Below are 19,699 nucleotides of genomic sequence, written 5' to 3'. Positions count from 1 at the left end.
ACATAAGAACCATTTAAATGATAAATGCTGTTATGTTTTTCTCTAGGCTTCTTCTTTAACCTGCTTCAAACAATTAGGGTACATTTATTACCTTTCCGAGTGTTTTATTATAAAAATTGTTTTAATGTTTGACATATATATTAATAATTATATTTTTAGGCAGTGATTCTTTTTGGGACGATTTTTATTGAAGTTTAGTTATATATTCAGTTATGACTCCAGTAGTGACTCTGATTTAACAACATTAATATAAACTGTTTTTTTTTTTTTTACTTAACAAAATTGAATCCTGAATCTTCTAGTTTCTTCTTGAAACGATTTCCTGTGATAAAATGTTGGCTGGAAAAGAGCTGAAAACTGAGAAAAACCTGAATAGTTCAAATGTGACCTAAAGTTTTACAGCTCCACTCACTGGTGATACAAAGAGAAACATGAAAGCAAAAGTGTTTCCTGTCACCTGAAAGGGGGAGGAGTCTAAGATGCTTCCAGATGCTTAACGTCACCTGGAAGGGGGCGGAGCCTCAGGTACGGATCAGGATCAGGACTAACTGGTTCAGACTCCATTCGCAGCAGAGCAGAGTTTGGATTGGTGAGTTTTCTCTTTTTCTTGTTTTCCTCTCTCTGGGTTTTCTCTCTGTGGAGGAACCAGAACTCGACCCGGTTCTCCTTCAGAACCAAGCTGCTGGCTTCATGGAGCTGTGGTTCTGGTCGGGTTCTGGTTTCCTGTTAATCAGAACCAACAAACTAATGTTGCTGAGCTGAACTGGTTCCAGTATCTTTACTGGTTCTGCTGCTCTTCCTACTCATGTCAGAAAATGCCGACCTCAGAGACTCACATCTGGTTTTAGAGGAAGAATTGAGCTGAATCATTAAAAACTGGTTTCTAGGATGAAATCGTAGATTCTGGCTCAGCTTTGTGAATAAATTCTAGTCTGTCTCCTGCAGAGCAACACGTCCTGCTCCGTATTTCTGTTCAGTTTCATAACGAGCCTCTGATGACATCACAAGAGGCCTCATCTCAGACTCTCCCAGTAAACAGACTGGGAGACCAGTGGGTCTCTGATTATGATTCATGTCTGCAACTTCCTCATCAGTTGTTTAAGTCCCGCCCCTTTAGAGCAGCAGGTAAATACTTGTTCTGTCGCAGGAATCTGGTGGGCGGATCAGCCCAAAATGATTCTATAGAGTCGCACTTCTTCAACATCAGATGCTTCTAAATAAAAGTACAAAGTACAGCATCGTAAAAATACTCCTGAAATGCTATTTTCAAAAAAGTAACTCAAGTAACAGAGTAACTAAGTAGTTACTACCCAAGAAGCTCCAGTTTAATACACTGTAGAGTCAAACTGGGACCAGTAGGTCTTCACCAGTTGTGACCAGCTGAGATATGGGGTGTCAGAAGACGGGGGGTGAAAAACTATTTATAGATAAAGTTACTCCCATTGGGTTCAAATCAGTCCTGGTTCTGATCCAGGAGGATTTTGAAATGTTTCTCTTGTCTTCAGAGGCTTTTATCAGTAAATAATTAATCTGAAGCCTCTTCATGTTCGGCTGCATTTGAAAACTGTTCAACTTCTGTCCAGTGAGGCTGTCAGTCTGATCTGGTGGCATCATGTCATCAGACAGTTCTTCATGTGTATATATATATACGGTTTGTGTAGTGTGCAATAATGACCTTTTCAAATTTAACCTAAATAAATTCAGAACTTAAAGTAACTTTTTACAGTGCATCAGTGTTCTTGCTGCAGGAACTCTCACTGTAAAACCTCTGGTGTTTTAACCTTAAAAAAATAGAACAAAAACATTGTAAACTAGTTTCTCTTCTTCTTGAAATCAGCAGAAAGTGTTTCACATCAGTCCCGTCCCTCAGCAGTCTGGGGTTCAGCAGAAACATGTTTTTTCTTTTCTGTGGATCAGAACCGGCTTTATGCAGTCCACAGATTTTCTCTCTTCCTCTTCACTGAGTTTCGTCTTTTTCCAGGTTTTCCTCTTGTTGCTTCTTACAGCAAGTAGAAACTCTTTGTCTCTCAAAGCTCTGCTGGAAAACTGCATCCAGATCCAGACTGACTGATCCAGAACCAGTTGCCAACTCAACAAAAGAAATTATTTAGGCTAAAATCAAAATCAGGAGTTCAGGCTTTTTAAAGTTCAGTGATCGGCCGGAAAACTGCAATCGGTGCATCCCTAAAATAACTTTATAATTCCTTTAAATGGAGCAATATTAATAATTTAAACACATTTTATAACTTGTAAGAAACTATTTACATTTCAATTTCTAGCTAAAAATGTTGCATTAATGTGCCTCTTGATATTAAAGTTCTATTCTGAGATGGATCAATTGACTAAATATGTTTCAGGCCTCGCTGAATGAGGGGGGCTTCATCCCCCTATAGCAGCTGGTATTTACCCATGATTCGTTGCACCGGGTCCAGCTGGTATTTACCCATAATTCCTTGCAGCGGGTCCAGCTGATACCTCAGCTGGATGCTGTGGTCCCTGAAAGCTGCTTTGTGATTCGTTATCTGAGAGGAAATCCTGCTGAGCTGCACACAGAGGCTGACATGTTGCTGAGATCCCAGCTGGACCCGGTTCTGTCTGGAGGAGAGCTGTGGACCCGACCTGAGCTGCTGCTCCTTCAGAACCTCCTGCACACTGACTCCCTTCATACAGATTTACAGTAGAGTCAAATGTTCACTCCTTTCATTCACCTGATTCACTCTGATTCTCTGAACACATGATGGGAACCAGCTTTCTGCTTCCAGTTACTGGAACTGGATCACTGGGACTGACTGGTTCTGGTTTCTCTCTCAAAAGGTCCAGAAGATGGAAGATCTGGATCTAAAAGAACCTCCAGGATCCATCAGTCCATCTATGAGGAGTGACCGGTCCAGACATGAACCTCCAAACTTCAGTAATGAACCTGGACCCTCAGACAGAAAGTAAGAAACCAGTTTCTAACTGATTCATGTGAATCTATAGAGATAAAATATAAATTAACTAATTGATCTCAGTGTTTTAATAAACAGTAACTTAATTTTCTTACTTATTAATTTAAAGTTATACATGAAGGATGTTGGTCAGTAAATCAGTTTGAATGAATTAATATGGATTAAAATGTTGCATGAAAACAAAAACATGTGAGGAGCAACAATTCAGATTGTCTGTAAACCCACTGAAGCAGTGAAACCAGCATCTTCCAGACTGGGAACACTGGCATCAGTCATCATACCAAATATAATTCAATGAAGTACTTAAAACCGGAAATCATCAATGTTCTGAGGTTCTGTTCTGACCCAGTTTCTGGTCCCTGGTTCTTTGTGGATCTTCATGAACATGTTCAGCTCCAGCCTGTTGCTAGTGAATATTTCAGTGATGAAGAAATGTCTTCATAGGAGGAGCTTTAGTGAGGAGGAGCTTCCATCCTGCTGTGCTTTGGGTCAGAATGTTCTGATGGATTCGGGTTGGACCAGCTGCCCCCAGTGTGGGAAACAACCCAGAACAGGATCTGGACCGACAGCCAATCAGAGCAGTCGTGCTCCAGGTGAGACTGAACATGTCCAATCAGAGCTTCTTCCTTCTATCGTCTCTGTGGAACCAGATCCACGTCTTTAGTTGACATTTAGAATAGAATAGAATAGAATAGAATAGAATAGAATAGAATAGAATAGAATAGAATAGCATTTATTGTCATTGAACAGGATTCAACGAAATTTCTATTGCAACTCCCGTGCAAAAAGTCAAATACAATATTAAATAAACAAACACACAATAATAATAATATATACAACTAAAATTAACTAAAGGCACTCAACCACACCAAAGAAGAAGCAGCAGGTCCAATTATGGTAAGTGCAGATGATGTGACAGTGCAAGTGCAGAACAATATGGCTGTGTGGGGGTGGGGGGTGTATGTGAGGTTATGATATGTGTGGGAGGGGGCGGCAGGGAGTAATGGCTCTGACGGCTGTGGGGAAGAAACTGTTTCTCAGTCTGTTTGTTGTAGTCCGTATATTCCTGTACCGCTTGCCTGATGGCAGCGGCACAAACAGACTGTGGCCCGGGTGGCTGGAATCCATGGCTATGGATCCAGCTCTCTTCTTGACCCGGCCTATGTAAATAGAGTCCAGGTCCGGGAGGGGGCATCCCACAATGCCTTGTGCTGTTCTCACCACCCGTGTCAGTTGTTTCCTCTCCAGTGCTGTGCAGCTACCGTACCACACAGTCACGTTGAGGCAGAGGACGCTCTCGATCGTTGCCCTGTAAAAGTTCACGAGCAGCCGTGAGGAAAGTCCAGCCCGTCTCAGTTTCCTGAGGAAGAAGAGCCTTTGTTGTGCTTTCTTCACCAGGTGGGAGGTGTTGGTATTCCAGGAGAGGTCAGAGGTGATGTGGAGGCCCAGGAACTTGATGTTGTCCACACGCTCCACCTCTTCTCCATCTATGAGAAGGGGAGTGTGACCCGTCCTCCTGGACCTTCTGTAGTCCACAATGACCTCCTTGGTCTTCCCTGTGTTCAGCACCAAGTTATTGGCTGAACACCACTGAGTGAGCTGCAGAATTTCCTCTCTGTAGTGGGTCCGTTGTTGTCTGAAATGAGACCCACTACTGTTGTGTCGTCCGCGAACTTGACGACTGTGTTGGTGGGGTGGATGGCAACGCAGTCGTGTGTAAACAGGGTGAAGAGAGCTGGGCTGAGCACACAGCCCTGCGGCGTGCCTGTGTTGAGGACCAGTGGGGACGATGTTGAGCCACCTATTCTCACCACCTGAGGCCTGTTGGTGAGGAAGTCTCTGATCCAGTGGCACAGTGAAGCAGGCAGCCCCACCTTGAGTAGCTTCAGCACCAGCTTGTCTGGGATGACGGTGTTAAATGCTGAGCTGAAGTCTACAAATAGCATCCTGACGTAGGTGTTGGGATGCTGCAGATGGGTCAGGGCTGTGTGCAGAGTGATGGAGACAGCATCCTCTGTTGACCGGTTCGCTCTGTAGGCGAACTGGAGGCTGTCCAGGTCTGCGGGATGAAGTGTCTGATGTACCTCAGAAGAATCCTCTCAAAGCACTTCATGATCACCGGGGTCAGAGCGATGGGCCGGTAATCGTTCAGGCTGGTGATGGTCGTCTTCTTCGGTACAGGGATGATGGTGGAAGACTTGAGACACTCAGGAACCATGGTGAACTGCAGGGACAGATTGAAAATGTCCAGAAACACTCCTGCCAGCTGGTCGGCGCACGTTTTCAGCGTCTGGCCTGACACCTTGTCCGGTCCTGTAGCTTTGCGGGTGTTGATCCTCCTCAGGGTGGACGTCACCTGGTGCTGCTGCAGGACGAGAGGCTGGTACTGCTCTTCCAGTCGGGGTAGATGTACAGCTTCTCTGCTGCCCACTGTGTCAAAGCGGGCAAAGAAGCTGTTTAAGGTGTCAGGCAGGGTGGGGTCGCGGCTGGTCAGCTGAGTGCTGTGTTTGTAGTCTGTCATGGTCCTGATGTCTCTCCACATGCTACTGGGGTTGTTGATGAAGTGTTCCTCAATTCACTGTTTGTACTGGAGCTTGGCCTGCTTAATTCCTTTTTTCAGTTCCGACCGGGCCCTGCTATAAGCCAACCTGTCTCCAGATCTGTAGGCAGCATCCCGGGCTTTCAGCAGGGCCCGTACTGTGCTGTCCAGCCATGGTTTCTGGTTTGGAAACACTTTTATGGTCTTAGCAGGTAGGACAGCATCAGTGCAGAACTGAATATAGGACAGAACGGACGATGAGTATTCCTCCAAGTCTGCTCCGTCCCTGAACACTCCAGTCTGTGTGCTCAAAGCAGTCCTGAAGTGCAGAGGAGGCCTCCTCAGTCCAGACCTGAACTATTCTGGTGGTCGGCTTAGTTCTGCAGGCCAGAGGCTTGTAGACAGGAATCAGCTCCACTGAGATGTGGTCAGACATGCCCAGATGTGGACCTGCTACAGCCTTGTAGGCTCCGGGGGTATTGCAGTAGACCTGATCCAAAATGTTATTGTCTCTGGTGGGAAAGTTTATGAACTTGTGGAATTTGGGAAACACAGCCTTCAGTTCCACGTGGTTAAAGTCCCCCACAATCATGGCCGCCTCCGGGTTGGAGTTCATTGGACATTTAATGATTAAAAGTCTTTTTGTGGTCAGTTGTTTCAACTGAATCTGTCTTTTTCCAGCTGGCGGAAACTTATGTATCAGTAACTCGACTTCATAAAGTCCTCGTTTAATTTGACCCTGTTCAAAAAATTGGCCACAAGATAAATGTACAAATTTTACTTTTTATTTTGTTTGTTTATAAATTACAAGTGAATACTCTTACTCTGAAGGGTCATGTTGCAGCATAACATGTCATCAGCTCTAAATGAAATAGCAGAAAGGATGGCTCAAGGTATTGGTTGATATTAATGTTGTGTTTAGAATAACAGATATATAGTGTATAATAAAACAAAAAAACAAGGTGGAAAAAGTTCTAGGTCAGCAAATTGCCCATCTTCCAATATGGTGAATCTGACCTTGCTGAGAAGGATTTTTGTTCTACTTTTATTAGTTATTTCACCAGACCTTTAAGGTTCTGCAGGAAAATTAGTTTCCTATTGCAGCTTACAATTAGGGAAATGACTGAAGAACAATTCCACATAATTTCTCCTTTAGCATCTTTAACGTGATCTACTTCAAAAAATTAAAATATGCAGACTTCAATCATGTGTAGATTATTCAGGCCAGAATTTCTAAAACCAAGTTTGTAGTTTTTTTTTTTCTCTAAACCAAGCTCCATGAAAGCTTTTATTTGTGAAGCTTCAATACAAGTTGATTTCAACCCTTTTAATGTATCTGGACCACATTAAAATGGTGAAATGATTAAATTGTGTGTTTTTGTTATTGTGATGACATAGAAATCATTATTTAATAAGAACAAAAATCAGCTCCACTGAAGGGGCCTCTTGATCCCTTGGTGGCCCTGGGGCCCTAAGCAACAGATTGCCTTGGGCCGGCCCTGAGACTGATGTTGGAATAACTTTCAATAGGTTTTCTCTAATTATTGAATTATGTTTCCTTCATAGAAGTTTATGAAGAAGAACCAAACTGGCCACTTTATTAGTCCAGTTACTTGTTAAAATATTGCAAATTGTTTTTATTTTGTTTGTTTTCTTTCTTTTTTCAGATATTGTTGGTCCAGCTCTTAAAGCGTCTCTGAAGATGATGTTCCAAAGTCTCTCTGAAGGCGTCGCTGAACTTGGAAATAAAACCGATCTGAACCAGATCTACACTGAGCTCTACATCACAGAGGGGTTAACTAGAGAGGTCAACCAGGAACATGAGGTCAGACGCATTGAAAACAGCATCCAGGAAACAAGAAACAGTCAGAAGAGAAGATCTTTAAAGTCCCACCTGGGAGAGATCAACCAATCAGAACAGTGATGGCCCCTGGCATTGGGAAAACACTGTTAACACAGAAGTTCACTCTGGACTGGGCTGAAGGCAAAACCAACCAGAACATTGATTTCATATTTCCATTCACCTTCAGAGAACTGAATTTACTGAAGAAGAAAAGTTCAGCTTATTAAACTGAAATTATTTTCTAAAACCAGGAATCAGAAACTTTGAATCGTTCCAGGTTCTGTTCATCTTTGATGGTCTGGATGAAAGTCGATTTAGTCTGGATTTCTACAACAATCCAATCCTGACTGATGTTACAGAGTCCAGCTCAGTGGATGTTCTGCTGACAAACCTCATCAGGAAGGAACTGCTTCCCTCAGCTCTCCTCTGGATAACACACGACCTGCAGGAGCCAATCAGATCCCTGCTCACTGTGTTGACATGGTGACAGAGGTCAGAGGGTTCACTGACCCCCAGAAGGAGGAATATTTCAGGAAGAGATTCAGAGATGATGAGAAAGGCCAGCAGGATCATCTCCCACATCCAGAAATCCAAAAGTCTCCACATCATGTGTCACATCCCCGTCTTCTGCTGGATCACTGCTAAAGTTCTGGAGGATGTGATGAGACCAGAGAGCGAGAGAAACTACCCAAGACTCTGACTGAGATGTACATAGAGTTCCTGAAGGTTCAACTCAAAATCAAGGAGGAAAAGTTTGATGGAGGAAAAAAGACCAAATCTATCTGGAGTCCAGAGAACAGGAAGCTGATTGAGTCTCTAGGAAAACTGGCTTTTGATCAGCTGCTGAAGGGAAACCTGATCTTCTATGACAAAGAGCTCACACAGTGCGGCATCAACATCCAAGATGCTGCGTTGTTCTCAGGAGTTTTCACTGAGATGTTTAAAAGAGAGAGAGGGACACGCGACGTCTCCGTCTACTCCTTTGTTCATCTGAGCATCCAGGAGTTTTCTGGCTGCAGTCTACATGCTCCACTGCTTCACCAGCAGGAAGTCAGAGGAGATCAAGACGTTCCTGGGAGACAAATACAGAGAAACATCTCTAGATGAGTTCATGAAGAAAGTCATGAAGAAATCCCTCCGCAGTAAAAATGGCCACCTGGACCTGTTTGTCCGCTTCCTTCATGGTCTCACTGTGGAGTCCAACCAGAGACTCTTAGAAGATCTGCTGGGTCAGACAGAGACCAGTCCAGAAACCATCCAGAGAATCATCACCAACCTGAAGAAGATGAACTCTGATAGAATCTCTCCTGCCAGAAGCATCAACATCTTCTACTGTCTGGTGGAGATGAACGATGTCTCATTTTATCAGGAGATCCAACGGCTGCTGGATTCAGGAAAGAAGCTCTCAGAGTCTGACTGTTCAGCTCTGGCCTTCATGCTGCAGATGTCAGAGGTTCTGGATGAGTTGGACCTGGAGAAGTACAACACATCAGAATCAGGTCGACAGAGACTGGTTCCAGCTGTGAGGAACTGCAGAAAGGCTCGGTGAGTCCAGATGTTTTCATTGTGTGATGCTGATTCAGCTCTATTGTCCTCCTGTTTCTTCTTCTGTCTTCAAGTTGATTCTGGATGTTTTTGCTCTTTATCTACTTCCTTCATCCTCTGGATTATTTCAGCCAATCAAACATCTAAACATTCAACTCATCCAGGACAGATGCAGCTTCTGGTTTTAGACATTTTGATCATTTTAAAAATATTTCACTTTTTATCAGTTTTCAGGTTGAAATGAATAGAAAACCCTGAACTCTAGAAAATCTATTTTCTCGAAGATCGAAGATCATTGAGCCGCTGCTCCATAATTCAAAATTTTAGGATCTTTGACTGTTTTTGTAAAATGATTTTTTAGGTTTAATGAACATTTGAATCATTGAACTAAATATTGCAATAATTATAAACTTTGTGAACAGTGTTGATCTTCATCATTCTCTCCTCTTCCTCCTCCCTCTAGTTTCCTCTGAGTTTGTAAATGAGACCAAATGTGGTTTTTGTCGTCTGGTTCCAGAAAAAGTTCTAGTTTCTGTCAGATCCTCCCAAAGCTCTGAGAATCTGCTTCCAGAGCTGGAACCATTTTCCTCATCAACTCTTCATCTGCAGCCTTTGTTGAAGCTGTTAGCTGTCCTCCATGAAGACCTGCAGAGACATGAGCTTCAACTCTGGAGACATCCAGCCTCTTCTAGTGACTGGAGAACTTTCACTGCTTCACCATGAAATGCTGCTGGACCCAAACGCTCCGTCTCCTCCAGGGGTTTTGCTCTTCAGCTCTTTAGGAGTTTAGCAACAATTTCTCCTGACATCCAAACCTTTGTTCCTCTGAGACAATGGACAGACCACTGCAGAGACATGTGTCCCTCTTCCAACCAGTTTGTCCCAGTTCCTCTCAGATCCACAGTCTGAGAGGACGGTTCTGACCCGAAGGAGCAGCAGGACCGGTTCTGCTGCTGCTCTGCAGGACGACCAGAACAAAGTGAAGCTTTTAGCTGCAGCAGGTTGACGACTGTCCACTTTCTACTTTGTTAACGCATCAAATCCAGCAGATGAACGGAGACAGAACTGGAGCATCATGTGTTTGTTCTGCTCCCAGTTTTCCTCTGTGGCAGCATTTAATAACCTGCTGCTGGGAAACATGTTTCTATACAATATATTACTATTATTCATGATGATGCAGCAGATATTGGCTCAACAAACCCAGAGATGCCAGAGGTCCACAGCAGCTGGACTTCCTGTTCTGCTCACCTCATTTAGAACTCACTTCCTGCTTGGTGGAAGATCTAGACGGTCTAGTCCAAGTCAGAGCTGTGAGCAGTTCCTCCTCCTCTCCATCATCTCCAGTCGTTTCCTTCATTCAGCTCAGTCAGCCTCTTCATCAGCTACTGCAGAGAAACTGAACTTTCCTTCACTGATGATAGAAGATCTTCAACATCTGACTGCAGCTGAAGGTCTGAGGACATGAAGCCTGGACCAGAACCAGAACCAGAACCAGAACCAGAACCAGAACCAACCTGGACTCTAACCAGGAACTGCACAGATTCTCTGTGGGGTTAAACTCAGTAGATATTGGTCAGATGATGATCAGATGATGATCAGATGATGACATCACTGTTATTATATTTTAGTCTGTTTATGATCCAGATTGATTTCATTAGAACTGAATTTATTTCTTCTCTAATCACAGACTTGGTGACTGTTGGATCCAAAAGGCTGAATGTGAAGTTTTGGCCTCGGCTCTTAAGTCCAACCCAGATCTGACTGAACTGGTAATAAATTGGATCCACATAAATAAAGCTGGAGAATCTGATATGAAGCATCTGGTTGAGATCCTGGAGAATTCAGTCAGTAAAGTGAAGATTCTGAGGTTTGTTTTCTCTATTTATTCAATAAAAACATTTATTGATTTTTTTAATCAAAAGTTAATCAATTTAATTTTAATATATATTATTTTAAAACATCCTGTTTAATCATCAGAATAAAATCTCTAAAACATTTGACCTTATTAATTATTTTCTTATTTCAGACTTTGAGATTATTGAACTTTGTTTTTCAGTTTTTCTCTTTAAAATGTTTTTGATAAAAAATGAGTAAAATAATTGAAATGCTGTGAATGAATGATGGAGATGTTTCAGTTTGGTAAAGATTCAGATGGTTTTATTTCTGATTTTTTACATTAAAATGAAATGTTGATCCTCCAGAGCCACAAACACTGACGAGTTCAAATCCTCATTAATGAACGTCTAAGAAACCACTGATTGTAGAAAAGCAAATCTAGATGCAATGAATGAAAGTGAGGTTTGCAGCAGCAGCAGGTTCCTCAGCTTTGACCTGAGGCTGTGGTTCTGTTGGGCCGGGTCAGAGAGAACCGTCTCCTGAGGAAATAATGGCCTCCATTGGCTTTCAGCAGCTTTAATAGGAACCCAAAGGCCATTAATGAAGAACCTGACTGGTTCTGATCCAGTTACCAAGTCGGGTCTGATGATCAGGAACCAGCAGAAATAGCTCACTCATCCAGGCTGATAGAAAACTTTGAGTTTCTTTGTGGATCAAATGTTCTGGTTCTGCTGGTTTGGACACTTTAAACCAGTTTGACTGGATCAGATGTTAGAATCAGTTCATCATGTTTCTTTACATTCAGGGAATTAATTTATACATTTTTATTATTTATTTGTTCATATTTCAGTTTTAACTGCATCCTGTTGGTTCACATCTTTTATTCTTTATTCAGATTGGAGAACTGCAGTTTATCAGAGACCAGCTGGACGTCTCTGTTCTCAGCTCTGAAGTCCAACCCGACCCATCTGACAGAACTGGAGCTGAGCGAAACCAACCTGGAAGGTTCTGGACTGAAGGATCTCTGTGGTTTTCTACAGACTGAAGGCTGCAGACTGAGACATTGAGGTATTTTAATGATATAATTATTGATATTTCTGTGAATAATTCTATATAATTGATCATAAATCAAAGTTCATTTCTTCTGATCTAATCAATATTTTCTGAGTTTGTTCCTGGATCCAGAGTTTAATTTAGTTTCTCTGTGTAACTGAGTTGGACCTGCTGATCTGAGGTCAGAACAGGACAGCATTCGGACCCCAGTGTGTAGAAATCCCCCTCAGGTCAAGCAGGTCAAAGGTCAACATGAAATCTCCCTTTATTGAAGATCCATAAATCCCACATTAGTTTTAAATCTTCTGCTATTAGTTGATGATGATCCAGTCCAGGTTTAAAGAGTCCAGGTGTTGCAATGTTTTAACTAGACCAGATTAAAGATGCTGATAGTCAATAATTAGGTGGATTGGCCCTTTATCCACTTCCTGAATCAGAAGCTTCAATCAGAAACCAACTTCAGCTTCATCTGAATAAATCCAGACCACTGAGTTTTTCTCTGAGCTCAACAGGCTGCAGATTCTTCAGGACATGAGTTTCTGCTCTCAGAATCAGAACCAGCAGAGATGCAGCACATGGATCTGCAGCAGGTTGTTAGGAGAGGTTCTCCACAAGCTCAGAGGTTCACAGTCTGACAGAGACGGACAGAGAAAGTGGACTAACTGGATGAAATGGTTCCTAGAAACAGGGAAGCTTTCTGGGGACTTGACTGCTGCTCATATGGAGCTGCAGCACATGCAGCAGTTTGATGTTGGCAGGAAGCAAAACAAAATGGAAGCAAGTGATGAATTTCCATTTTAGTGTCAATTCCACTAATGGAGCAAATGAAAGTCAGTCGTCCTAAAACCAGTGAGAGCAGCTTCCAGAGGAAAATCTGAGTTTGTTGTGACAGTCAAACTCTATCAGGATGACCACAGTCTTCTGGCAGAGATCCTGGACATTAAGGAGACATAAATAATATCAAGATGATTCATTAACAGTCCTGCAGGAAATACTGACTTTGTTAAAGTCATTTTGTTCAAACATCTTGATTCAGATCTTATTTTGTAGGACAGGAAGTGAGGTCTTACCTTTGTAATGCTTTGTATGCAACAAGCTTCAGCAGTTCACTGAAATCATTCTCATGTGTTTTTACTGGAAAATAGATTTAAAATGATTCATCTTCACTATCAGGTTGTTCCTTTATGATAATATTCCCATTTCTGCAGCGTCTCTGATGAACGATTCAGAACCAGAACCAAATGACCCACTATGACCTCACAGAGAAAAGGATCAATATTTTCTAGTTGATAGTTCAGAACTGAAATCAGCACAAAATGATCAACTTTCAGAATGTGATGATATTATAAAAGGATTGAAATCAACCCGTTTCCATCTGTCATACTGAGCAATGAGCTGCAGTTCAAATACAAGCAGCAAAAAACATCATTAATAGATTAATGAAGAAACTGGAGCCATAAAATATCAGCAGATCAATGATGGACAGAGCAGTCGGAGAATCCAGAGCCTGGAAGGAAACATGGAGAGAAAAACATCCACTGAGTTTAAGATCCTCAGAAACTTTGAGACAAACTTTGAGTTTCTTTGTTGATCAAATGTTCTGGTTCTGCTGGTTTGGACTCTTTGAACCAGTTTGACTGGATCAGATGTTAGAATCAGTTCATCATGTTTCTTTTACATTCAGGGAAATTAATTTATACATTTTTATTATTGATTTGTTCATATTTCAGTTTTAACTGTATCCTGTTGGTTCACATCTTTTATTCTTTATTCAGATTGTGGGACTGCAGTTTCTCAGAGACCAGCTGGACGTCTCTGTTCTCAGCTCTGAAGTCCAACCCGACCCGTCTGACAGAACTGGACCTGTTCAGAACCAACCCGGAAGATTCTGGACTGAAGGATCTCTGTGGTTTTCTACAGACTGAAGGCTGCAGACTGGAGAGATTGTTGTATGTAATGATATAATTATTGATATTTCTGTGAATAATTCTATATAGTTGATCATAAATCAAAGTTCATTTCTTCTGATCTAATCAATATTTTCTGAGTTTGTTCCTGGATCCAGAGTTTAATTTAGTTTCTCTGTGTAACTGAGTTGGACCTGCTGATCTGAGGTCAGAACAGGACAGCATTCGGACCCCAGTGTGTAGAAATCCCCCTCAGGTCAAGCAGGTCAAAGGTCATCCAGTCTAGAAAAGTAATTCCTGGAATCTGACAGGAACAAATCAATAATCAATGATTGATGCTTCAACACTTTGATCAGAACCTGGAATGATTTTATTGACTAAAATCCTCCAACACATCATGACCCAGTACCAGGTTCTGGTTCTGGTTCTGGTTCTGAAGTCAGCAGGTCTTTATTGGAGCAGCAGCTTGTTGGCATTAATATTCATGAGAATCTTTAACTGGTTATGTTGGACTGGTTAACCTGCATCCTGTTGGTTCACATCTTTTATTCTTTATTCAGGTTGAGGTGCTGCAGTTGTCACAGATCAGCTGTGATTATTTGGTCTTAGCTCTGAAGTCCAACCCGACCCGTCTGACAGAACTCAACCTGAGAGGAAACAACCTGAAGGAATCAGATGTTCATCAGCTGATGGATCTTGTAAAGACTGTAAAGTAAGTAAATGTTTGCAGTGAGTCCAGCTGCTGTCAGCATATTGAACTAAACCCAGTCAGCATCAAAGCAAAGATCCAGTGTTCCCAGTAAAGCTGCAGCTTCTCAGTGGGAGGAGAATGGTTCAGGCTTCCTGATTGGACACAGCAATCAGCCAATCAGAGGAGCAGCAGCTTGCTGTGTTGTTGCTGTGTCCATGTCTCCAGGACGTCCAGCTGGACTCCAGCCGTCCAACATGTCTAGAGACAGTGGTCCTCATTCATCAAACAGCAGCAGATCTGATCTCAGACCTGCTTGTTCTCTCAGTTCAACAGGAAACAACTGATCAGGTTCATCTTGGTCACAGCTCTGAGATCAGTCTGACTGGAAACCATCTACTGGATGTGCTGCGTCACTGACTGCTGCTGGAGAGGCTGGAAACACTCACTGATCTGCTCTCCTTCCTTCTTCTCTCTGCAGGTGGAAAACACCTTTGTTGTCCTTCTAATCCTCAGAGGTTGAAGCTGCAGCAGTTTGAGTCTAAAGAGTATCTGGATCAAGATGATGACCTCTGACCTCTTTTCCATTTCTATTTCAAATGTTTTCCAGATGTCGATCAGGTTTGAAGATTTTCAGTTTTATTTTTCATCTGATCTGTTTGATGATCTGCAGGAACAAAAGAGAGAAAAATACTCTGAGTTCATTAGAAAAGTTAAATTGAGTAGAAACATGAAACATTAATTTCATTAAAAACTTGTTAATGGGACAAATTGTAATTTTATTCTGTCGTGGTGAAAAAGTTGATCTAAAATCAGACATGATAGCAGCTCTATAGATTCAGAGCCAAACAGTAAAACTTCCTCTGGATCTGTGGCATTAAATCCACTTGAGATCCAGACGTCCTGACCAGATCCTGCAGAGAAAAGAAACAATATTTGAACGTGGATCATTTGGACTCAGCTGCTTGGATGTGTGTTTGGATTTGAAAGGTTTTGTTGTGAAGCAGAAAGTTGATGAAGTTCACAGTGAAGACGACTTCAGTCCACCTGAACCTGGTTTCACTCAAACCGCCTTTATTCACTTTAAGTTTCTGATGCAACAAGAAGGAAGAAAAGGTCAAAGGTGAACCAGAGATCGACTCCATGTTGCTCACAGATGTGATGGGATCAGTTTGCACAGCTGTTGTTCAAGGAGAACAGTTTTATTTTCCTGCTTTTGTTGATGGATGCAAATTTGCATCAGAAGATGAGAAAATAACTTTTCTGTGGTTTATTTGTGTGGATTTAAAGTGGAACAAGTTTAAAGAAAAACTAGAGGAGAAACCTGAGCCAGCGTTCTGACAGACCAAACACTGAGGAACCAGAGTTTGCATCGTCAAAGTGACGAAAATCATCTGAATGTTGTGACTCGTTTCCCATCAAATTCCTGACAGGAGAAGCAAAACCTCACGTCTCCAACATGAAGCTGCAACAGGATGCAGAACTTCCACCGAGCGTCACGTCACTCACAGCAGATCAGGAGCCTCGCTCTTCACCTCAACACCGCCTAAAACCTGGGACCAGGGGTTAAAGGTCATCTCCTGCACCTAGTGCAACATTTCACTTCTTATGAGAGCACGTCTCAGTTTAGAGGCCAAAACCAGCAAGAAGCTTCAGAGTTTTCCTGCAACGTAGCTCTGGTCTATTGGTTTCAGTGAGGCTGGTTTTACTGAAGATGTGTTCAGGTACGCAGGAAAATTCAGCGCTGATACAGACGGGACGAGCGACTCCACCTCTGATGATGCTTGGATAAAAGTTTATATGTTCAGATCTACATGAGATGAAACAGTTAATTCTCATCACATATAAGGACATTCTCCATCGGTCACCCTGCCGTCGTTCTGGATTTATTCATTATTTACATCGTCAATAGAAATTGTTCAACAAGATGTTTATCTCTGTTTTAATTTTCACTTATAAAGTCATATCAAGTCAGCTTACATTACTGTTGTTAAATAAGAGTCACTGCAGGATTTTTTTCAGTCTGATTAGAAATTAAATGTCTTGTAAATAGTTTAAGACAGCAGCTTTATTTTATGATTTAAAACAGTTTTTATTACATATATAACTCCAAACATTGAATTAAAATATGTCAGAATATTATTTGAGTTAGTAAACTGTCAATATGATTCAGGAAGAATGTTAGTTTTGTCTAAACTCCACATTAAGTGAATATTAAATGTAAATAATGCAGAATGATCAGGGCTGTAGTTCCCACTATGGCCACCAGATGAAGGAAATACCCCTTTCTGAAAATAGGCGAGATTGTGGAGCTGCAGCTGGTTTCTGGAAATTGTGTTTTATCTGTCAGTGTGAACTAGAAGCGGCTCCACAGATGAAAACATCCCGCAGAGACTCTGAGCGGAGCTAACGATGCTAACAGACGAGCAGCGGCTTCAGGGGAGCTGTGGCTCCTAAACTGGAGCTTCAGCTCCAACAGAGCTGAATCAAAGCTCTACAGCTCTGGTTTATACACTAAGATGCTGAGCTTCCGGTCTGAAGGTAGGAAAATATTTAAGAAAAGTTAAATTATCCTGGAATCAGAATGATGTTGATGTTTTAGCTACAGAGTCACGAACTGAACTATTAGGGCAGGGCGGATTTTGCCCTCTGGTGGATCCAGATGGTAACTACAGCTACTTGAGAAAATCAGAGCGTTTACAAACCACATTCACTTCCGCTGTTACTTTCACAATAAGAGCCATAGAAACGAATTCCTCTGTTAGCTTTCATTTGAAATAATACATTTTACTTTCGTTGTTTTTCTCTGAAACAATAAACTGTTATTCAAGAGCAGCAAATTAAATTGTACTCATTTCAAACTGAAATTATTTTCAGTTCAGAAAAGTATTTAAATAACATTAACAGCAGCCCCATCTCTGACCCAGATCTATCTCTGACCCGGTTCCATCTCTGACCATCCATCATTTTATTTGAGAAAAAAGATTTGACATGTTTTTTTCTTTTTATGTTCATTCTAAAATCTAAATAATGAAGTTTTGCATCATCATTGATTCTCAGATTTAATTTTTCTCAGTTTATTGTGGTTTTTACTTTTTTAACCCATATTTCATGTTTTGAGTTTTAGGACTCGATGTGTCTCATCAGACTCTTTACTGAGATTTACTGATTTACTGAGACCTCGGAGAATCACTGGGATAATGTGCTGATTGGTTCATGATTGTTTTATTTTTGTTTTTTTTAATAATTCTTCTAATCTAATTTTGGTTCCTCTGTGTTTAATGATAATTCAATAAAGTTTTATAAAATGTTCAACAGAACAATTTTTTTTTTCATTTTAGTTTGACAGCTTGTTAAAACAGAAACATCCTGTTAATTAATCTGAGATTTTTAAGCTTCTAATAAAGGCAAAAGTTTATTTTTATGTTATTCAGACTGAAGATGTTTAAATAAAACACATAAGAACCATTTAAATGATAAATGCTGTTATGTTTTTTTCTAGGCTTCTTCGTTAACCTGCTTCAAACAATTAGGGTACATTTATTACCTTTCCGAGTGTTTTATTATAAAAATTGTTTTAATGTTTGACATATATATATTAATAATTATATTTTCAGGCCGTGATTCTCAAAATTTCCCACAGTTCATCTTTTTGAGAAGATTTTTATTAAGTTTAGTTATATATTCAGTTATGAATCCTGTAGTGACTCTGATTTAACAACATTAATGTAAGTTGATTTTTTTTTTCTTGATAAAACTGAATCCTGAATCTTCTAGTTTCTTATTGAAATGATTTCCTGCAATAAAATGTTGGCTGGAAAAGAGCTGAAAACTGAGAAAAACCTAAAAAGTTCAAATGTGACCTAAAGTTTTACAGCTTAACTCACTGGTGATACAAAGAGAAACATGAAAGTAAAAGTGTTTATTGTCACCTGAAAGGGGGAGGAGTCTAAGATGCTTCCAGATGCTTAAAGTCACCTTGAAGGGGGCGGAGCCTCAGGTACGGATGAGGATCAGGACTAACAGGTTCAGACTCCAGTTAGCAGCAGAGCAGAGTCTGGATCTGGTGAGTTTTCACTTTTTCTTGTTTTCTTCTCTCTGGGTTTTCTTTCTGTGGAGGAACCAGAACTCGGCCCGGTTCTCCTTCAGAACCAAGTTGCTGGCTTCATGGAGCTGTGGTTCTGGTCGGTTCTGGTTTCCTGTTAATCAGAACCAACAAACTCTCTTAAAGCTGCAGTTTCCTGTTGCTGAGCTGAACTGTGAATAAATTCTAGTCTGTCTCCTGCAGAGCAACACGTCCTGCTCCGTGTTTCTGTTCAGTTGTTTCATAACGAGCCTCTGATGACATCACAAGAGGCCTCATCTCAGACTCTCCCAGTAAACAGACTGGGACACCAGTGGGTCTCTGATTATGATTCATGTCTGCAAAATCCTCATCAGTTGTTTAAGCCCCACCCCTTTACAGCAGCAGGTAAACACTTGTTTCTGTCGCAGGAATCTGGACCGACCCATTGGTCCTGGTTCTGTAGCTCTGAACTCATTCAGTGTTTCTGGTTGTTTTCAGACTGGAGAAATAAAATGAACGGCACAGGTGGGCAGATCAGCCAGAAATGATTCTCTGGAGTCGCACGACTTCAACATCAGATACTTCTAAATAAAAGTACAAAGAACAGCATCGTAAAAATACTCCTGAAATGCTATTTTCAAAAAAGTAACTCAAGCAATAGCTCGTTTAATACACTGTAGAGTCAAACTGGGACCAGTAGGTCTTCACCAGTTGTGACCAGCTGAGATATGAGGTGTCAGAAGACGGGGGTGAAAACTATTTCTAGATAAAGTTACTCCCATTGGGTTCAAATCAGTCCTGGTTCTGATCCAGGAGGATTTTTAAATGTTTCTCTTTTCTTCAGAGGCTTTTATCAGTAAATAATTAATCTGAAGCCTCTTTATGTTCGGCTGCATCTGAAAACGTCCAACTTCTGTCCAGTGAGGCTGTCAGTCTGATCTGGTGGCATCATCTCATCAGAGTGTTCTTCATGTATATGTACATATATACATATATACACAGAGACACATGAATCAGTAAAGAAGAAAAGTTGCTCAGAGGGAGCAGACTTTTGTAAAACTTTCCTTTCTTACAAATAATTAGTGCAGAATACAGTAAATTAGTCTAAAAAGAATTTATTCTGTTGCAATATATTTAGGTGTACAATTATGAGACAGCATATTGTTTAAATGTGTTGAGTTTTAGTTTTTTTTAATTGATGTAAAAATAATCTGCTTCACTTTCTAACAAACATTTGTTTCATTTCAGCTACAGATATTTGTTTCTTAGATTCA

The 19,699-nt window shown here is 41.1% G+C and overlaps 1 pseudogene; it reads left to right on the top strand.

Annotated features, from left to right (window-relative positions):
* The first annotated feature begins 6,370 nt into the window (after positions 1-6,370).
* LOC129353452 (NLR family CARD domain-containing protein 3-like) lies at positions 6,371-12,399 on the top strand (annotated as a pseudogene).
* Positions 12,400-19,699: the final 7,300 nt, after the last annotated feature.

Source organism: Poeciliopsis prolifica, unplaced genomic scaffold (assembly GCF_027474105.1).
Source record: "Poeciliopsis prolifica strain line A6 unplaced genomic scaffold, Auburn_PproV2 SCAFFOLD091, whole genome shotgun sequence".
NCBI classification, from domain to species: Eukaryota; Metazoa; Chordata; class Actinopteri; order Cyprinodontiformes; family Poeciliidae; genus Poeciliopsis; species Poeciliopsis prolifica.
Note: the sequence above shows the minus strand (reverse complement) of the source record. Positions and strands in the feature narration are given on the sequence as shown.